General features: G+C 44.8%; 1 long non-coding RNA gene across 1 annotated transcript; it reads right to left on the bottom strand.

The window, feature by feature from the left end:
• Positions 1–9,810: 9,810 nt before the first annotated feature.
• LOC130143837 (uncharacterized) lies at positions 9,811–18,562 on the bottom strand. The gene is made up of 5 exons (XR_008819894.1): positions 18,428–18,562; positions 18,214–18,336; positions 16,212–16,359; positions 13,443–14,684; positions 9,811–12,531 (listed from the first exon to the last, which is right to left on the bottom strand). It is a non-coding gene; the product is annotated as an uncharacterized LOC130143837 (long non-coding RNA).
• Between the last annotated feature and the right edge of the window lie 406 nt (positions 18,563–18,968).

Here is an 18,968-nt window from a genome sequence, read left to right as displayed (position 1 = left end):
ATCAAACCCTTGTCCTTTCCAGAAACAAATATAAAGAAAGTGGGGAAGGGAATGAAAAACTTGCATCATTGATAAGGACAACAGAAACTGGGGGGGTGGGGGTGGGGGGGGTGGGCGGGGCGGGGGGATATGTGTGTGAGTGTGTACATTGCCTTGCCAATGAACTGTACCTGCCCAGCAGACCTCTGTATCAGCTCTTTGCTTTCTCATATTTGTTTTTCCCCTTTCCCCCTGAACATCCAGCTTGCTAATTCTCTCCCAGGCATTCACAGAAAGCAGTGCACCAGGTGCTGTCTCTGTGTGGATCTATAACACAAATTGCTTTATCTAGCCAATAATTTATGAACAAAGTCCAAAAAAATATTTCTGTTGCCAACTGTGTCAGGCTGAACCCTAAGGACCCCCAAAGACCTCCTTTAAAATACTAATAATCTATCTGCTTTCCACTGCCTGATCTGGAATATTAAAACACAGATTTGCCTACTTTTTGGTTATTCTGTTTTTCATAGCTGGCTTCGGCTCTGGCAATCTGATCTCCATAGAATTTGGAAATCTTTAATTCTGCTGGATGCCTTTGTCATCTCAGTGAGGCAACAGGTACTTTTCTCCCATTTCCATGTTACATGCTTTTGGTGTCTGAGTTTCTGTCACTGACATATCTAAGATGGAATATTCAAAGCTGTGATATATATTTATGTATATGTGTGTGCACACACTAAGAAAACTCTGTACTTAACAAAAGCAGGGTGGCTACATCCTATTTTTCACTCAAAGGACTGCTTTCATGGGAAACTGGGATTCAACATTACAGAGCAGAAGTTAATATTTCTATAATAAAAGGATAAATATTCCTCCTTTTCTGCTTTTTTTCCATGAATTCTATCCCCATCCTTTGGAGAGCACGGTGCTGGAGGAACATTCTGTAGAGTTTAGGGTCTGTATTAGCTCTGTGGCTGTGCTACACTCAGATCATGCTGTCTGCACCCAGCGGAAAGCCTCTGGTCTTCTTGGATGCAAGGGCAAGTTGCTGGCTCATGTTCAACTGGGTGTTCACCAGGACCTCCAGACCCTTTTCTGCCAAGCTGCTTTCCAGCCGGATAACCCCCAGCATATAGAGTTGCTCCTCCCCAGGTGCAGGACTTTGCACTTGTTGAATGGAATTATTACTATTATTAGCCAAATGTCAGCTGTTCCCTCCTCTCTGTGCATCCTAGCTGTGCTGTATGTGATTCTGATAGGTTTTAAGCACAGGTTTGCCTTACTTATGAATTCCCAGGTAGCATCAGTCTAGAGATAAGTAGCTAGGTGTTTACCCAAAGCTATCATGTGCTCCTCTAGGTGCACTCAGGAGGATTTTAGGTCTCTAAGCAAGTTCTCCTTATAGAAATTCCCTGGGACAGTTGTCTTTGACATCTCAGGTACCTGGCCCTCTTTACGTTTTGGCTGCTTGTTTTAATACTGGGTCTATTGTACTTAAACACTTTAATTCTGCCAAAGCTGCACTTTAACTCTTTGTCAATGGATCTGCTCCAAAGTCTAGTGAAGCTGCTAGATCAGGCTCTAAATAAAGCCTCTTTTATTGCTCAGAGAAGGTATTTGCCTGAAGGCTTTGCACATATTTGCAGCAGAGGCACTAAGGGAATGATGCCCATGCTGGGTTGCACAGGGTCAGAGCCCCATGACCCTGCCCCCACATCTCTTGCTGCTTTGCCAGAGTACTGCCTGTGTGCACACACTAACGCTTATTTTAGTCAAATTCAGCTGCTAGAGACAAACCTGTCGGCTACATTTAAGCTGACCTGGGTAATTTTGACTGAGATGCCTAGGAAGCTCCACAGATAGCTCAGTTGGAGAGGGGGGAAGAGCAGGCTCTGGCAGATGAGGGGTGCTCAGCAGCTGGTGAGAGGTATCCCTCTTCTCTCTCCAAAGGTGGTTACAGAGATGTCCCCTTTTAATCCAGCTGGACAGTGCAAAAGGCAGGGACAATATTTCTTCATACAAGCCTGTGTTGGTTTATTTGACCCTGACTTACGCTAGATAAATATGATTTATGCTAGATAAATATAGATCAGATTCAAAGAATTGGTATTCAGACTATTTATTTAGTTTTAGTAAATCATTTTTAATCAAGTTAGATAAGAAAAATCTGAATATAGAAAAGGAACCAGATATAAACAAGAACACAGGTTAGATGTTCTGACATCTTTTCTTTTCTTTGCAGAACTACCTTTTTCTGATTATGATGATGAAGTTGTCATTTATTCCATAGATCTAAGGTGACACCATCCATAGCCACAAAGCTGGTATTTCCCAAATCAGGCACCTCTAGAAAAGCAGATTAAAGACAGAGTGACCTTCAGGTTTTCCAGGACATTAGTGGGAGGCACTGTCAGGTTTGAGTCCAACAGCTGACGCTACCTGAAGCAAAGCTTTACTCTTTGCATCGCACCGCTCAGGCTGTGCAACTCTCTGCTTTTGGAGCCAGGAGAGCCAACCCAAAGAAAGCCTCGCTGTGCACCGAGGTCCTGCCCTCCTCTCGCTGGGCAGAACACCAGCATGCTTGAACTTCAGCAAGACCCCTACAAGGAGAGCTTAGTTTGGAAGAGGACCTGTGGGCTTGCTTTATCTCAGCTTCCTCAAGCTGATTCAAAAGTCTCCTTAGTTGAAAAAGCAGCTTGCATGATGATGTTTGCCTGAGTTCCTGGTGCTCCCGAAGCTGTGAGCTGCCCAGTTCAGTCTCTGTAGTGCAGGTTTTGCTCTTGTACATTTGCAGAGATTTAGCTACAAGTCAACTCCCCAAACACAAGCCTTGAACGCGCAGTTCCCAAAGCTTCATCCTGGGGAACAGGTCCCTTTGATGGGTCATCAGATCTCAGGCCATCAGATGTTTTTCTAATTTATTGCAGAATATTAAAAGGTATATGAAGATGATTTTTCTGATAATTGGATTTTTTATTTTTTTTAGAGTTCACGTTGCACAGAGCAGTAATGGAGAGTATCATATCCTGTTCCTTTTTTAATGAAAACACAAGATGTCCTCAAGGGCTGCTTTAATTAGAGCAATTCAAGCACTTTCCAGTGAGGTGACTGCTTGGGAAATGCTTCATTAAAAAGAAGCAAATACTTCATTAAAAAGAAGCAAAAATATTATAGAAATAGAGACCCTCCCCACCCACCCAAAAAAAAAAAAAACCAACAAAAAAAAACATAAAAAGAATTATTGGGGAACAGAAAGCAAAACAGAGTTTCTGGTAAAAGAAAAAAACCTGCAACAGTCTAGGGTGTCCCCACTCTGCCCAGTTTGGACCCAGCTGTCCTACCCGCTGCCCCTTTGGATGTTTGACAGGTCTTGGTCTCACATAGTGTCATGTTAAAGCCTTTAATTTTGGTAAAACAAAATGCTATTTTTCTGGCTAGTGCTTGGTATGATGGCCTTAAGGGAACTTTAAATGTTCATTTTCTTTACCAGAGTTCAGAAATACTTAGCTCGAGTCAATTAAGTTTCTAATTAAACATGCATTAGAAAGAGAATTTGCATATGAAATTTCTCCATATTTTTATTAAGAGACACAGAAGTCAGTAAAGTGTGGCAACCCCTATGTTACGACAAATTAAAGCCCAAGAACATTTTTAACCTTTGCTTGTGAATTGCATGACTCACAAAATTGAAGATCTCAGAGCAGAACCCTGCAACTTGATTTCTTTTTCCCAATGTGTTGATTTATGTATTGACCATATTCCCCAGGTTCCTCTGATAGAAAGGCTGTCATTTAAAAAATAAGCAGCATTTCAGTTGTGGGCGCCGTGCTTCTGTGGATTGCAAAGCCAATATATGCAATTCTGCAGCTAGGCTGTTAAAGCAAGAGCGTGTTCAGTAATTGATCTGTGCCAGCATCCTCTGCCACTTGAATGATAATACTTGTTTTAACCAGATTGGTCTCAAAAACTAGAATAAGCCTGGCAAAAAATGCCTGAATAGAACCATAAAAGAAAGGCATGATAAAAGAAAGCGTTACTGTCTCCTCTGTACAACATCTTGAGAGGATCTTCAGACATTTGGTGTCCAGATGAGGTGGCTGATGATGTTGATTTTAAAAAAAAGACTTCAGTCTACTTATTGGTTTATGCTTACTCAAAACAAAAAAAATCCCATTGCAGTGGGATAGCAGGTTACAGAAAACATTTCTGTTAGGAGGATGAGTCTGAAACCCAGTATTTCATGCTTGATAGTGGGGAAAAGGGAAACTTATTTCTGACTCTTCATAAACTTTATTGCATTTAGTAAGAAAATGAAAAATCCCACTAAAAAGCAAAAATATTTTTAGTTTGGTTGAAAAATAAGCCACATACAGTGAAAACCAACCACTTCTAAAGTGGAGACAGGGTTATTTTATAAGGATAAATTAATCTCAGGTGAAATTGCTTTTCTGTAAGACTGAATCTATGTGAAAGCAATAAAAAGAAAACCCAGTGCTCATATCTTTTCAAAGAAGAAAAATACCCTTTCTAAACTCCTTAGGTGGAGGTACCTAGGAGTGCTTCTTCACTGGCTTCTGGTGTAACATAAAATAACAAAAATATGTTACCACAGCAATGTGAGAATTCATTGCAGAGGCAGAAGTGGCTCATCAGAGGTAAGGAATTAGCAAGAGACAATGCTCACCCAAAACATGCTGCCAGGTTACCCAGGCAAGCCCGTGAGCTTCCATCAGTGCAGACTAGAAAATGTATTGATTGGCTTTAAGTGTAAGATTAAACAAGCAGCAATTCTCTGTGTATAATTTATAGGTTACTAGCAACAATGTCCCATTTGGCTATTCCTTCTGTGTGGCAGCACTCTCCAGACTATCAAGCTGCAACAATGTCTTTTACCATCTCGTGTCAGCATACTCTTCATGCCAGTCCCTCTGCTGCCTTCCTCTTATCCAGGGCATGCATTCTGTCTCTCTCCTCTTCTTCCTCGGCTGCTCTCTCTTCATTGGCTCCCTTAACAGAACCAGCCACACCTGCACCTTGTCTACATCGGCCAACCCGCTGCCACTGAAACCAGCCCCCAGCTGTATATTATCAATGCTAATTAACCCAGCTTCATTCCACTACACTTCTGCAGTGGCATCCTTCTCCCACAACTCACCCTCATCTCTATCAAGGATAAATGTGGTATAAAAAAGCTGTGGCTGGAATCAATCTATATTTTTAATTTCAAACTCTGACACATGAAAACCAGCCTGTTTTGACTGTGTGGTGCTTGGATTTTAACTTTACCTTCCCAGTTCTGTGTTTAAGCAAAAAAAAAGCCTGCTTTGTAAAGATTTAATTTCCTGTTCAGCATTCTTTATCTCTTTAGATGGGGCCTATTGGTTGGCAAAACCACTGGGAAATGGGAAACCCAAAGACTTATTTTTTCTAAACTGAGAAACAAATGTTTTAATTTTTTTATCCAATAGTAGGTAGAAACTAGTTTTGGTGAACAGAGGAACAGAGTAAGCTTTTTCAGATGCTCTTCCACAGCTATCTGAGTGTCATCTCCTCCCAGCCACAGCTCTTACCACCAGATCCCCACATAAGGAGGCATTCCTGGCTAAGCCTCATGGAAAAGGCCATGAACAGCAGGAGATGTTTTTTTCTTTCCTCCTCAAAGTGGGGGAAGTTGCCTGATTTCCCAGAGAAGGGTTGGGCTCAACATCACTCCATGGTTATGTCCAGCAGCTTCCCATTCCCAGCTGTTTCTGGATCACATTTCCCACATGCCCAGGTCTCCCTTTGCATCACAGTGGGTTTAAAGGCACCAAACTCAGACAGAAGAGTGCCTGAAAGAGGATAACAGCACTGTGAGATGAATGCTCTGAGTGTTCCTGGGCACCCTTGCTGAAAAGCACCTTGTTACCATACTCAGCAATTTTCCAGTGTTCTGCAAGCACCTGGACCCACGGACCCGCAGGTCCCTGCCAGCCATGATGAGTGATGGGAACTCGGTGTGAACAGGAACCGCACCAAAGCAGAAGGGTTTGGAGAGCATCCCCCATCCCAGCCTGGCTCCCCAGACTCTCCCTTCTCAGCAGGTGTATAAGGTGAAGTCCTGCTTGAAAGGTTTGAGCATCAGTTCCAAATGATAACCCAAACATGAATTGGATTAGACCACCACTGAAAAACTATTAGGATCCTCTTTCTTTGTTAGATGATGAGCTCCCTAAAGACCCTTCCTACTAAAAGCACAGGGACACACGGGCTTCCAGTGCTGCCTAGGTACAGCTTTCAAAGCCATACATTTGGGCTTGTGTACTTAAGTCCCTTTATGGCACAGCCATCGACCTCTAAGTCACTGGGACTCTTTGGGAAGTGACTCGCATTTCAAAAACACATTTTCAATGTTGAAAAAAAAAAAAGTCGGAAGTTTAGTTTTCCTTTTTGCCTACAGGAATCCTTTAGCAAGTGCATCAGACAGTGTCTGCCAAGCCTGGTCAGCTGGGATGTCAGGTGGGGATGAACAAATATGGGGGAGGAATTTTCTGGAGTCTGCAGGGCTCCTGTAGGCACTCAGAGATCTGTTCATGAAAACAACACAGAGCTCCACAGTAGGACTGACCTACAGCTTTCTGAGCCCTCCCACAGAGGAATACCCACTCCTCTGTGTCCTCTGTGGCATGTTCAGTCTGCTTGTGGCATAGACTATGGTGCCCTATACAGCGCATCCTATGGGCAGCCTTGCAAGCAATGGCCAAAGTGCTCACTGCAGCTTGGAAATACCTAGAGGAAAACAAGCCATGAGTCTGAACAGGGATGCATCAAGGATTTAAACCTACTTACAGCACTCTTTCCTGTTCTGTTCTTGAGACTCCTGATATAAGCCAAAGGCCCCAGTGAGATCTATGGCTGTACTGGTTTTCAGACTCTGCTCCATGAGACTCTGACTGGTGATCTGCTGCTGTCTTTCCAAATTCCAGTTTACAGTTCCAAAAAACTGTATCACTGCTACAGTACGATCATTTGAACGCAAAACCCCACAGCGATGACACACACCTGTGTTAGTAGTCATCAGTGGTCCGCACTTGGGAGCAAGTTCTTCTGCAGTAAAAAAAAAAAAAAAAAAGTCTGAGGCTAAAGGTCAGAAAAAGGCTGAAGATAATCTAGTCTGAGCTGTGCTGAAGTTTCCAGCTCAGTGTCAGACCACACCAATTCTCTTGTTATTCATTGCTCACAAAACAAACCAAAACGCCAGGAGCTTAATATTTTATTCACAACATGAAAAGCTGAGGTTTCATCTTGCCCTTGGCACAATAGACTGACTGAAGCAAGTGCCTACCCCACCTTATTATTGCAAAATGCCCACTAACCCATAATAGGCTTCAGCAGTGTACGGGTGCTGTATTTCTGGCCACAGAATGGGAAGGAAAAACGCAGATTTTTCATTAGTTGCCAGTGGAGATTTATAGTCAGTTGGTTACTATCTCTGAGCTTTCTTCACAGGAAAAGCGATTTTAGTTGTCACTGTGTGTTGCGCTGTATGGCCAAGCCTGGCAATGCAATTAGTGCTAACCTGGAGGTGAAGGGCACGCAGGGACTACCACAATGCTTCTGGCACTAATGGATATTACCACTTACCATTTGTGATCTGGCAGTTAAACATGCTTCCCTCTCAGCTGCGTCAGATATGTAACCATCCGTTTTCAGCTCTCTGCAATCGTTGCTGCCAGAAAAACTACACGATGACAGCACCTGACACAAGCTAGAAGAGTTGAATGTTGATTGTTGTTGCACATCTCAATAAATATCTTTACAGTGTCACAAGATGAGCAAAGGTTGGCCCTCAGTAAGTGGTGCTGTATGGAGGACGGTGTGCAGCCGGGGAATATCCAAGTAGGGCATTAAAACTTGAACTCGCAAAGCTGATGATTGCTGCAGCTTGCCTGGGTGCTTAACATGACAATAAAAGACTTGTGTGAATGAATGGTTCATGATAGATAAATGGCAGATGGCAACTGGGTGCGGGAGGTACAGTATGATGCACAAGGGACTGATTAAGAGGAGCTGTAACTTGGACACTTCGGATGCCAGACATCTGGAGCAAGGGGTGAGCGTGCTACATTTCCTGCAAATACAGTACTGTGCATATAATTAGGTCGAGACACACACATATTTATAGATACATTCACAGAGATGTATACAGACACAGGGCTAAAGAAGAAATGGTCAAGACCAAACTCTGGCCACAAGACTGAGCAGCCATAGCTGACTTTCATCCACACTATTTGAGGCTAGTCCTCTATAGCAGGGTTGTCTTGGAGAGCTGTGGAGTAAGCCAATACAGCTGTGTGGACCACAGTGGTCCAGTGCTTCAGCTGATTTCCCTGGCCCACTCATTTAGCAGCATAGATGTGCCTTCAGGATTCCTTTTAAACCCGTTCTCCATGGTTTGTTTAAATGTGGAAATAAACAAAAAACCAAGTTTTCAATGTCATCCCCCAGATAAGACTATTAATTATTCATATTGGTCAAGGTTTTGAGTGATCAAGGGACAGAGGACAGGATTCTTGCCATCTCCAAGGGGAAGAAAAACTGGTACTTGAATAGGAAAACATCATTTACAGGATGTGCAGCAACCGTGGAAAATGTGAATCCAGAAGCAGCTTTATAAGGGAATGACTCAGATATTGGTCATCCCCAGAAGAGTGGTCAAAACAGTCGGGAATACAGTGATGGGAAAGCACCTGCATTGCAGAGCTGAGGTGACTCAGACGGAGCATTTCATCTCCAGCCTCTGAGATTTCTGTCCTGTCGCACAAGCCCCATCCCCAGGAGCATCCCCGTCCATCCACTCCCCAACCCAGCCAGTCCTTCCCTCCCCAGCAGGTGCAGGCATGGGAGTCTGGGGCTCACACTGAGGTACTTTCCTTCTCCTTCCCAGAGGTGAAATTTGGGGGGAAGGGAGGGTCCCGCTCAATGCAGTGTTCCTTCAGAGTGAAAAACCGCTTGGGCCACAAAGCCATTTAAAAAGCCAGGTGGGTTTCACCCAGCACCATGTGCTGGCATGGTTAGGATGAGGGTGACTGTAAGGGCAGCTGACTCTGCCCTGGAAAAGGTGGGTGATCAAATTAGGTCAAAAACCCTCTGAAGGGGGTGTTTGTAGCTTTAGGGGCTCTTTTTGAGCTAGAACCACTATTTTTAAGTGCCCCATCACATATAGTACCCAGCACCAGTCTGTGCAGCATGATCATGTAAACTAACCTAACTCAGCACCAGTGCCTTGCAAAGCTAGCATGAGGCAGAGTTAGCCTAAAACCTGCAGGCTGGGACTAGTAACAGCAATATTGGTTTTACTGGTTTTATGGCAGGGAGCTGTAACCGCTGCAGGCACCAGGGCAAGGAAGGGCGATGGGGAGGGTGAGCTCATTCAGCCATGGGACTGCAAGCAAAGAGCCATGGCAGGGGCTCCTCTTACTAATTTTTATTCAACTGCTATAAAGGCTAAGCCTCTTGAAATAAACAGATACTTTTCCAGGGAATTCAATAGCCTTTGGATGCAGCTTTCAGGGTACACGAGCCCAAGTTCTCAGCAAGAATGCACAAGGGTGATCATGCCAGAATGAGAAAGGTAATCTGATTTTGGGAGATTCTCCGTCACCTGTGGCGCAATGCGGCTGATCTGGCCCTCCAGGTAAATGAGTTTTTTTGCTAGAATGTGTCACAGCTGAATTGAAGAGGGTGTAGGTAATTATACACAGTAGCAAATCACAGCCTGTATCTGCTCTTCTACATGAGACTCAAGACAGCTTGATTGACATAAACCACTGAAGTGCTTGTTTTCACTTTTCATATTTATTTATGTCTTTTATATGCACATTCCAGGGGTAAATACAGTGACATTTTGTACTGTGAACTGAGATTGAAAGCGCCAGCAGCTGGCATAGCCAGGCTGGAAGAGTCTCACAGATTGATTAGAGCAGGAGCTTTCTGATGTGACTGTTTGCCCTGCTGACCTATTTAATTAACTGTCTCATTATCAGCAAACCAGCCAGGAGCCATGTATCATTTGTGGGAATATCTTCTCCAGATATGCAGCCTATGGAGAAATAAAATCTGTTGCTTTGGCATCTCATTTTACTGCTGATATATACAGCTGTATGTCTCCAGCTGGCCACGGAAGGATGAGAATTAAATTTGCAAATCTTATAGCACATTTCCATTTGACAATGTTAAAAGAAAAAAAAGGAGATGTTTCATATAGGCTTAGTTCCACGTAAGATTGTCTCCTCCTTAGGAGGACAGACCTGGCTGGATGGAACCACCATTCACTGGGAGTGTGACAGTGCTTAGGTATTACAAAAACCATGTGGTCCCCAAGTACCTGAGATGTGTCCTCTGCACCAGTATGACCTGCAAGGTAAAGGGAAGGCTCAGGCCACGCACAGGACAACTTTCCCAAGGTCCAGTGACTGAGAAGCTAAAGAGGAAAGTAAAACATTGGGGTCAGCTCAACCTTTGGTTGAAACATTCCATTTTGATCTCACTAAAGGAGAACTGAAAAATATGGGCAAAATCAAAGCATTAGTATTACACAATATGTTCTTTCCAATTAAAAAAAAAAAACAGTGGAAAATTCCAACAGCTTTACCAATGTGGCTTATATCTGCTGGAGGCAAATCCAGCAAGAAATGTGCCAGCTGACCATGCAGTGTGCAGGAGTGCCAAGCCCAAGAGCAGGCATGCCTGTTTTCTTCCAAAAGAGGGAGAACTGAGGCAAGCATATGGTACCTGCCCCTGAGCTGAGCGCAGGCCAAGCATGTAGAGGACTTGTCATCATCATGTAGTCGTTTACAACTGCAAATTCATTTTTATCTTGTGGCAGCATCGGGGAGATCTGTATACCATAAATGGAATCATTACATCTCAGTAATACATTCTCTTTCATTTCCTACTGGATGATTCATGTAGTTTTTAACCAAGCCAAAGAACCTCTCTTCATTTAAGCACGATCAAATAAAGGCAGTGAAGACCACTTCAGTGCTTATGAGTTTCTATGAAGGTAGCGTCCCACACTTCAGCCCAGCAGACGTGGTCCCAAACACTAACAGAACCTGAGCTGCCACACAGAAACAACACGGAAACAGGCATGAGGCCAGGCAAGCCTGGTTGGAAAGCAAAATACTTGATTTTAGGAAAACCGGGAGGAGTGGTCGGCAGTTGCTTTTGTTCTCAACTGCCAAGCTATCGGTTACTTCACAATAAGCCTTTCTCGCTTCTCTCTCTTTCTCTCTATCTCTTTTCAAATCTGCCCTTAGCCCAGGAAAGTTTCATTAAAACTATACTACTCCCAAAACTTTGTTTAATCATCATCCCTTGACAAAAATCATAGTTTGGTGAAATATGTTAATTGACAGATTCTTTCCTTCTGCTTATGATTTCTGCTCAGGTTGGTGGCTGAGCCATGGGCAGGACTTACCAGAGGAGATCTGGCTGCAGCAGATGGTGGTTTTGATCTTTAAGTCTTGCTCCTTCAGCCCCCTCTGAAGAAGGGCATTTCTCACCCTCTCCATCACCGCTATATTATAAAACATTACATGAAAAACCTGTTCCAACAAAACTCGTAAACACACAATCGCTTTAAGCACATGGTTAGTTGTCTTGTGATGAAGAGATCAGAGATGCTGCACTGATGGAGTCCTCTTCAGGGAATCACTGCTCCACGGTGATCCATGGGAACTCTGCTTTTCAGCCCACCGAAGTGGTGTGACTACAGATGTGTTCAGAGCTGTTCTGCTCTAACATAAGCACCTAACAGGGTAGTGGGACTATTTATAAGGATTAATGTTAAGCACATGCTGAATTATTTATTGCATCATTGCGGGCTGGGTGGTGGCCATGGGAAGAATTTTTTTCAAAACAGAAGGAAAAGTCAATTGCTCTGTGATGGGGCTAAGGATCAGCCCTTGAATGTCCTTGCAGCCTTCCAAGAAATGCTGGTGTTCAGCAAGCAATGCTGTTTGCAGAGCAGTGCAGGTGTCCAAGCGGTGTTCCTGCAGGTGCTTTTCTTTTACAAATTTCACACTATGCTAATGAGATCCCAAGCACCAATGTTTTGACCCTGTTGGGCTAAATTCAGCTTCTAATTACATTTGTACAAATACCTCTGAAAATTTATGCCCGTTCTGTCATAAACCACTAGTTCTTCTTAACCGTGCTCTTCCATGGAAGTTATTGCAGTGGGAATTCTGCCTGTTCCCATGCAAGCTTCAGACAGCATCCAACACATTTGAGGGTTCGATCACTCTTCGGTGAAGTGGGTGTTCTGTAGTGGGGACCAGCATGGCCACAGACATGTTTTAGCCTGTCTTTCAGCACTGTGTAATTCATTAAACTATTCAGCAAGGAGGTTTTACACCTCTAATGTCCAATGAGATAATTTGCAGAGAGATCTAGAAAACCTCAAAGTAGATAAATAGTCATCATTGGATTGACTTCTGATCATTTTAGAATGAATTCTCCCATAAAGTATGCACCAAGTAAGTTCAGCATTCAGTCTGTTCTTCCATGCTGGGAAATATAAAAGACAAGATTAAAGATGGAAAACATTCATTGCAAATTCACGGTGATGATGAGGGATGAAATCCAGAGCATCCTTTTCCCTGAACAGACGTCTCCATTATACATCCTAAGGATGACATTTATTTAGCCATTTAGCAGGATGAGGCAGTGTGCTATCCTGATGTCACACTCATACACCCGGTGGCTGAATGACTAAACCTGCACAGCCAGGGGTGTTCAGACCACACGTTGCACCTCCAAAATGAGAATTTCCCCTTCCACCCGGGAGATGGCACTAAGGCACTCACACAAAAAGCATCGCTCCAGCCTTACGGAAAACCTGTTTTCCCTGAAGTTGTGTGTGGGGGAGAAAACCTGCACAATTTGCATTCACTGGGTTGTGCACCTTGTGATGGGACCAACTGAGTGTCCTAAAAGGAAACATGTTTCTGACTGATCTGTGGATACTATCACTCGGATTTGAAGTGGATTGTCCTTCTCATGGATCCACTGAGTTTCCCACCAGAGAGAACTGGTGGATCAGAGCAGCCTTCATCCAGGGATTCCCTCTGTTTCGGACATAGGGCAGCACTGAATGCTTTAAAGAAATATGCCTAGGGTCAACCACAGCAATAGAGAGGCGACAAGGTCCTGGAAAACAACTCCTAACCTCCACTAGCCACAGTCAGCCACAGTTTGACTCATGCCCAGCTTATTTCTCTGCACTGGGTTGTTTATTTTTCCCTTGGACTTTGTTGCTAGTGTAAAACCTGATGCTGTCCATACAAATGTTGCATCCCTTTTTGAATTCTGTTGAGCTCACAGCGGGTGTTACCATGTGCCATGAGCCAGGTGGTCCAGAAAAAGGACGGAAAAGGGATGGTGTTGAGGTAATGCCAGTATTATCTAGAGCTTCTCACCTCTTTTTCACCCCAGCAGTCTTCCATGTCAAGCCTATGTCACTCACATGAAGAAGCTCCATCCACCGAAAAACAGCAGCATCACTGGAGGCACCAGGGAAATAGGGAGGCTGACTCTGCGGCTGCTCCCTTCTGTCATCTGGAAGTATTAGCAGGCAGCTCAGATGTCCCCCATTAATTTTCACAGCAGGGAGTTGGGGGGCGAAAAAAAGCATTAACAGCAAGCACTGCATGTCAGATAACAGGCCAATATTGGGAAGGGGCAATGAGGGCTAGAGAAAATTTTGGGAAGAGAAATGGCAGGAGATGGGGATGCAACAGGCTGGATCCTGGGCATGTGGGCTGCAACATGTGAGTGCAGGTTTTAAGAGCCCTATCTCCAAGTCTGGTCTCCAAAGCTGGAAAGTGCCTGAACAAGCATACTGCCAGAATACCCAGGAAGGACATTTATCTTCAAAATCAGCAGCTTCCTTCCTTCTCCCTGGCACATGGTTAAGGACCAGGTTAGCAAACCCAGCATCTGTCTGCCTGATTGAATATCCTCATTAGTGTGCCTGACGGGGTGTATCACAACCAGATATTCTGAATCAGGCATTTGTTTCCACCATGGCTGCCCATTTTGATTAGCATTTAGCAATGTGTCTTTCCTAGTGAAGATGCCTTGAAATTACCTTGTATATGTGCCCCAAGCATTCATCTAGACACAGCCCTTGTCAGTGTAACAAACGGTTGTAGCACAGCAATGTCAAAATCAGCTTGAGGAGCCTGTCTCCAGCATGGGGAGGCAGGATAATGATGTCTTTTCAAAAGAGAAGATATTGATGAGGCTATGGGGTTAATTTTAGATGGTGCGAAAGTACACGTCCCATTAAGAACTTCTCTATTCTCATGGTCTCGTTCCCCAAAGAAACCAAACTTTGTCTCCTCAGGAGCCTCTCATACAAGCAAGTATTTTTTCCCTATTTTTGTTAAAGGCATTTTCCTTATTTCTACCCTCCAAATTCTGCAGCCACTAGTCCACTACACTTGGCTACAGTGGAAATAGCCTATACCAACCAAACACTGCACAGGCTGTGATCAGCAGTGTCCCATGCCAGAACTGGGAGAGGGGGCAGCTTTGCAGAATAACTGGACCCTTGTACCTGTTTGGAGCTTGGCCTTGCCAGATGTCGTTTTGCTAAATCCCCCAGCACTTCTCTTCTTGCAGGGAAATGCAGCCATGCACATGACTTTCCTAAGGTCCTGCAGCAAGATAAATGTTAAATTCGCCATGGGAAAGTGGTGGTGGGTTGAAACACCTGCAGAGTATAGAAGCAGGAGAGGTGATTCCCTTTGATCTCAAACTCCTTAGGGCAGGGACAATCGTGCTGCTCTGTCTACACAGTCCCTGTCACCATCGGGTCTAGGTGTGCTTGATATTACTGTAGAATAAGTTATTTGTTGTCATTATTATTATCTTTTGATATTTTGGCTGTATCTCTAACTAATTTCTTGCTTATCCCTGAATGTTGCAAGGATGTCTCATTAAAAGTCATACCTTTCAGGCACTAGGAGAGAGTTCTCTACACCATCTACTCCGGGCTAATTTCGGCATCGATTCAGAAGACCCAAGTCAGACCACTAAAGCCACTGGGCTGAGCAGAAAGGCTGTGATGGGCACTGCCCGGCCCGGGGACATCAGCCCTTCCCAGGTCTCAGACTGGTGGCTCTGCATTGCCATCTTCAGGCTGGGAGCAGCCTTGCTCCTTCCAGAAATCCTAGAAATCTCCCGAACAAACACAGCAAACTCAATTCCAGCTTACCCAGCACTAGTTGAAATTGGCGGCCAAACCCTGGAAAAAGGTGTTAAATACAAAGGAGGGGAGGAAGCTCTGCAAGGCTGGTACTCGGCTGCCCTGGATAACAGGGGTATTTCCCTCCCTGCAAGTGTTTAGAGACTAAAGGCTTTAGAGAGTAAATTGACACAAGCAATGCTGTTTTAACACACACTACTTTTTGCTGTGAGACAAAGTTTGTGGGCAAGTTTTCTTTAAAGTATATAAATTGAAACTGCCTGAGTGATTTTAGCTTTGTAGCCTTCACTGTCCGCAAAAAAGCCTTTTTCTGACAATGATAAAAGCTCAGGTTATTGGGAGGTTTTAATGATAATACGTGTTTAAAAAGGTCTCTGCCAAACATTTCACATTTGATAGACACAGTGGTGGGTTTGGAAGAGAGGAGGTTTCCAGGCTTTCAAGGTCTCTGATGGACAATATCACATAGACAGCTTGGAGGGCTGAGGAGCTGTAATCACAGAACAGCATAGGTAACACATCCTAAAATAAATCAGAAAATCATGGAATAATGTAGGTGTCCTGGCCCAGCAGGGCCAGCTTAGATGGGGTTGCCTCAGACCTTGTCTCCTCACCTCATGAACACCTCCCTAAGATTCCCCCACCTCTGTGGTCTCCAGACAGTGTTTGAGCACCCTCATGGTGAAAAATATCCTCCTAGTAAGATCTGGTTGGAAATCACTTTCTAGGAAGCCAGAAAGTCAGAGAAGGGATCTTTGAAGGTCATCTAGTCCAACCTCCTGCAACGAGCAGGGACAAATGCTGCTACTCAGAAGAATATTCCAGCAGCAAAACTCTGCCCATTTTGTCTCGGGTCTCATGATAGTATGCACCAGGTCTCACGACTGTTTATAGTTTTTTCCACTGCCTCAGTCCCTGAAATCCCACCTTTACTCCCAGCTCTCAGTGCAAAATAGGTAATCATCCTGGTACTTACCATGGCCACCTGTAGCACCACTCACTGGGCTGTGTCCATCACAATCGCTTTCCCAGAGGACAGCCCTGCAGCAGAGATTTGAGATGACCAGTTCAGCCTCTGCAAGAAGATGCTGTGGCTGTCTTTGTGCTCAGATACCCAGCAGTTCCTGCAGAGAACATGGAGAAGGGGATTAGCAGAAGACTCCTCTTCTAATGTGCATCAGGACAGGGGACCTGCCTCCCCTTCTGCAGCAGTTGACCACCCAGCTGGGAAACTGTGTAGAGCAAATGAAAGCACATGCCGATGGCACTAGAGAGAAGGGGAACAGCCTGTCTCCCATCAGGAGTGGCACAGATGCTGCAACACACATAGCTGCCATTGGGACAAATCTCCCACCTAGATCAACCATTACACAGGCTCAGGCTCCAGCCCACACATCACTCTAGGATCGTAGATCAAAATCGAGACTTCAACACAGAGCTGAAATATATGTGTGTGTTAGGGGGAGGTGGGGGGGTGAGGCAGCAGGGTGGAATTGCCTTTCCGGTGAGAAACGAGAGCTCAGGAGCAGTTTATGCCTGCTTGTTCATAGTGTGCGGATGAGTCACGTTGCAAACAGCTCCTGCCCCGTCTGATTTAAGAGCCCTTTCCCAGGGGAAGCCCAGGCTTGGGAATGTAGAGATGTGCCTCCTGCCCCCAGCCACACAGGGAACTCAGTATCTTCTTTGCCTGGGGATGAGGCTGTCCCAGAAGACTCCCTGCTCCCATCAACCCCATGCAAAACTTCAAGAAAAGGCTGAGCAGGCTTTGAGAAAGGATTTGGCCCTGAGGGAATTCACTTGAGCTTGTTGCATAACATGGACACAGAGAAATATGCTTGAGAAACACTTTCCAATCCCAGCCAGCCCCAAAACCTCCCTGCTTTACTTTTACCCTGTTCCCACTTCCACCAGCTCCCCTCTCCCACCAGCCCACCTCTCCCTTACTGGCTTAAGTGGTCATCTTCAGCAAAAACATGAGAAAGGCTCTTATTTGCTGTGCAGTATCCAGCATGGACACCTGGCCAGTGCTGGAAATCTGTGTTGTAGGTACTTCTCCAGTCAGGGTCAAAGTAGTCTAGTGAAAGAGAGTCTAAATAAAAGACTTTTTTTGGTCTCTATATCTTGTATCTCACAGTCTGAGTGCTCCCTCTCCTGAGCTCCACTGGCTGTTAATACTTTCAGTGCTCTTGTCTGAGCTACCACAATCGAAGGGTTCGCCAAGGGAACATGCAAGAAGCACTCCTCTGGTGTAGATAAGGTCTTTTAGACAAGATTCTTCAGCCTTTTATGTATGAAGGAAGTCACGCAAGGCAGATCTGGAAATGGTATCTTGTGCTCTTCCCTTCTGGACACTGACTTGTCAGCTGGTGTATATTTTCCCCTACTGTACAGATTTTCTCTGTCATCATGCCAGAGCAATGTGTCTCCACTTTATTTAATCAGAGACTAAACCAGGGAAGAGATCCAGGGTCTACTTAACTCCCAGGTGAGGACCATCACATTTGCTGTGAAATTGTCCCCAGAAATCCCTGTAGGAGCTGGTCTGAAGGGGTGCCATATCCTATCCTATTCTCCAGAGATGCCCCATCTATATGTTAATAGCCTGAATGTGTGTCCCTCTGACTGAGCAGATCTGCTCGCGGAGAAACGTGCTGCCACCTCACAACAAAGCAGGGAGGATGCACAAAGAAGAGCTGCCAATTGAAAACATTTTGGATTTTCTGTGTATTTAAAAAATGACACATTCATGTAATGAGTCATTAGTGAAGTATTTTCGTTGCTTTCATTGATGCTGAGCTTACAGGTATTTCACACGTGCATGACCATGTCAAAGCTGTTCATGCAACCCGAGCAGCCACAGCAGCAGTTCCCGTGCTGTGACATTATTTCCAGGAAGGCCACATCAAGCAGGGCTGTGCTGCATGGGGTGGCCCATACGGAAACTGGGATGAAAGAAATATTATTTACAACACTCCAACCTTTTCTGGAAGATAATTGTTTTTCTCTGTCCTGCTTCTCCCCACTGATGGGCAGATGGTTACAGGGCCTTTGTGGATCCTTCCTGTGTCATTCACCTTCTCTTCACCGTCCCCGGTCTCTGTCTGAATTAAATTAAAAAAATGAAAGCCAGGCTGAGGGCCGTAAGTCACCTGCATGAGGCAGCTGCCACAATCTCCATTAGTAGGTCAGTACCTTCTGCCAAAACAGATAAGCCCAGGATCATGCTCCTGTTCTGCTGAGCATCACGCTGCCTTGCCCAGCACATCTCCTGGATGAATTGCTGGTAGGTGGCCCAGCCCAGGGCCAGCTTCTGCCTGTGCAGCAACATCCCTGAGAGACAGGAGAAGAGGGTGCATTAGTGGGAAGCACCATCAATTACTCACCCAAACTATCCCTGGGTGGGAACAAGCAAACAGTGACAAGATGGAGCCTCAGCTTGCATAAATCAGGGGAGACTGGTGCACTTCAGCAGATCTTTGCTGAGGTGCATCAATTTTGCATTGATTTGGTTCATGAAGCCAGTAGGGGAAGGATTTATGATGCCAAGCAACTGGAAGGAGCCATGCTGTCTCCACATTGCCCTGGAGTGCTAAACAGGAGCTGAGACCCTCTGCAGGAGGTTCATGTATGAAGGGGAAAGACTTTGAGGTAAATACTGCACTGCTGGGCTACACAGGGGCAGAGCAGGAAGGGAAAAGCCCACAGTAGTTTTGTCATTAACACAAGACAGATT

The sequence above is a fragment of the Falco biarmicus genome, chromosome 1 (genome assembly GCF_023638135.1).
Source record: "Falco biarmicus isolate bFalBia1 chromosome 1, bFalBia1.pri, whole genome shotgun sequence".
Taxonomy (NCBI): Eukaryota; Metazoa; Chordata; class Aves; order Falconiformes; family Falconidae; genus Falco; species Falco biarmicus.
The sequence above is the reverse complement of the archived record's forward strand: the minus strand, read 5'-3'. Positions and strand labels throughout refer to the sequence as shown.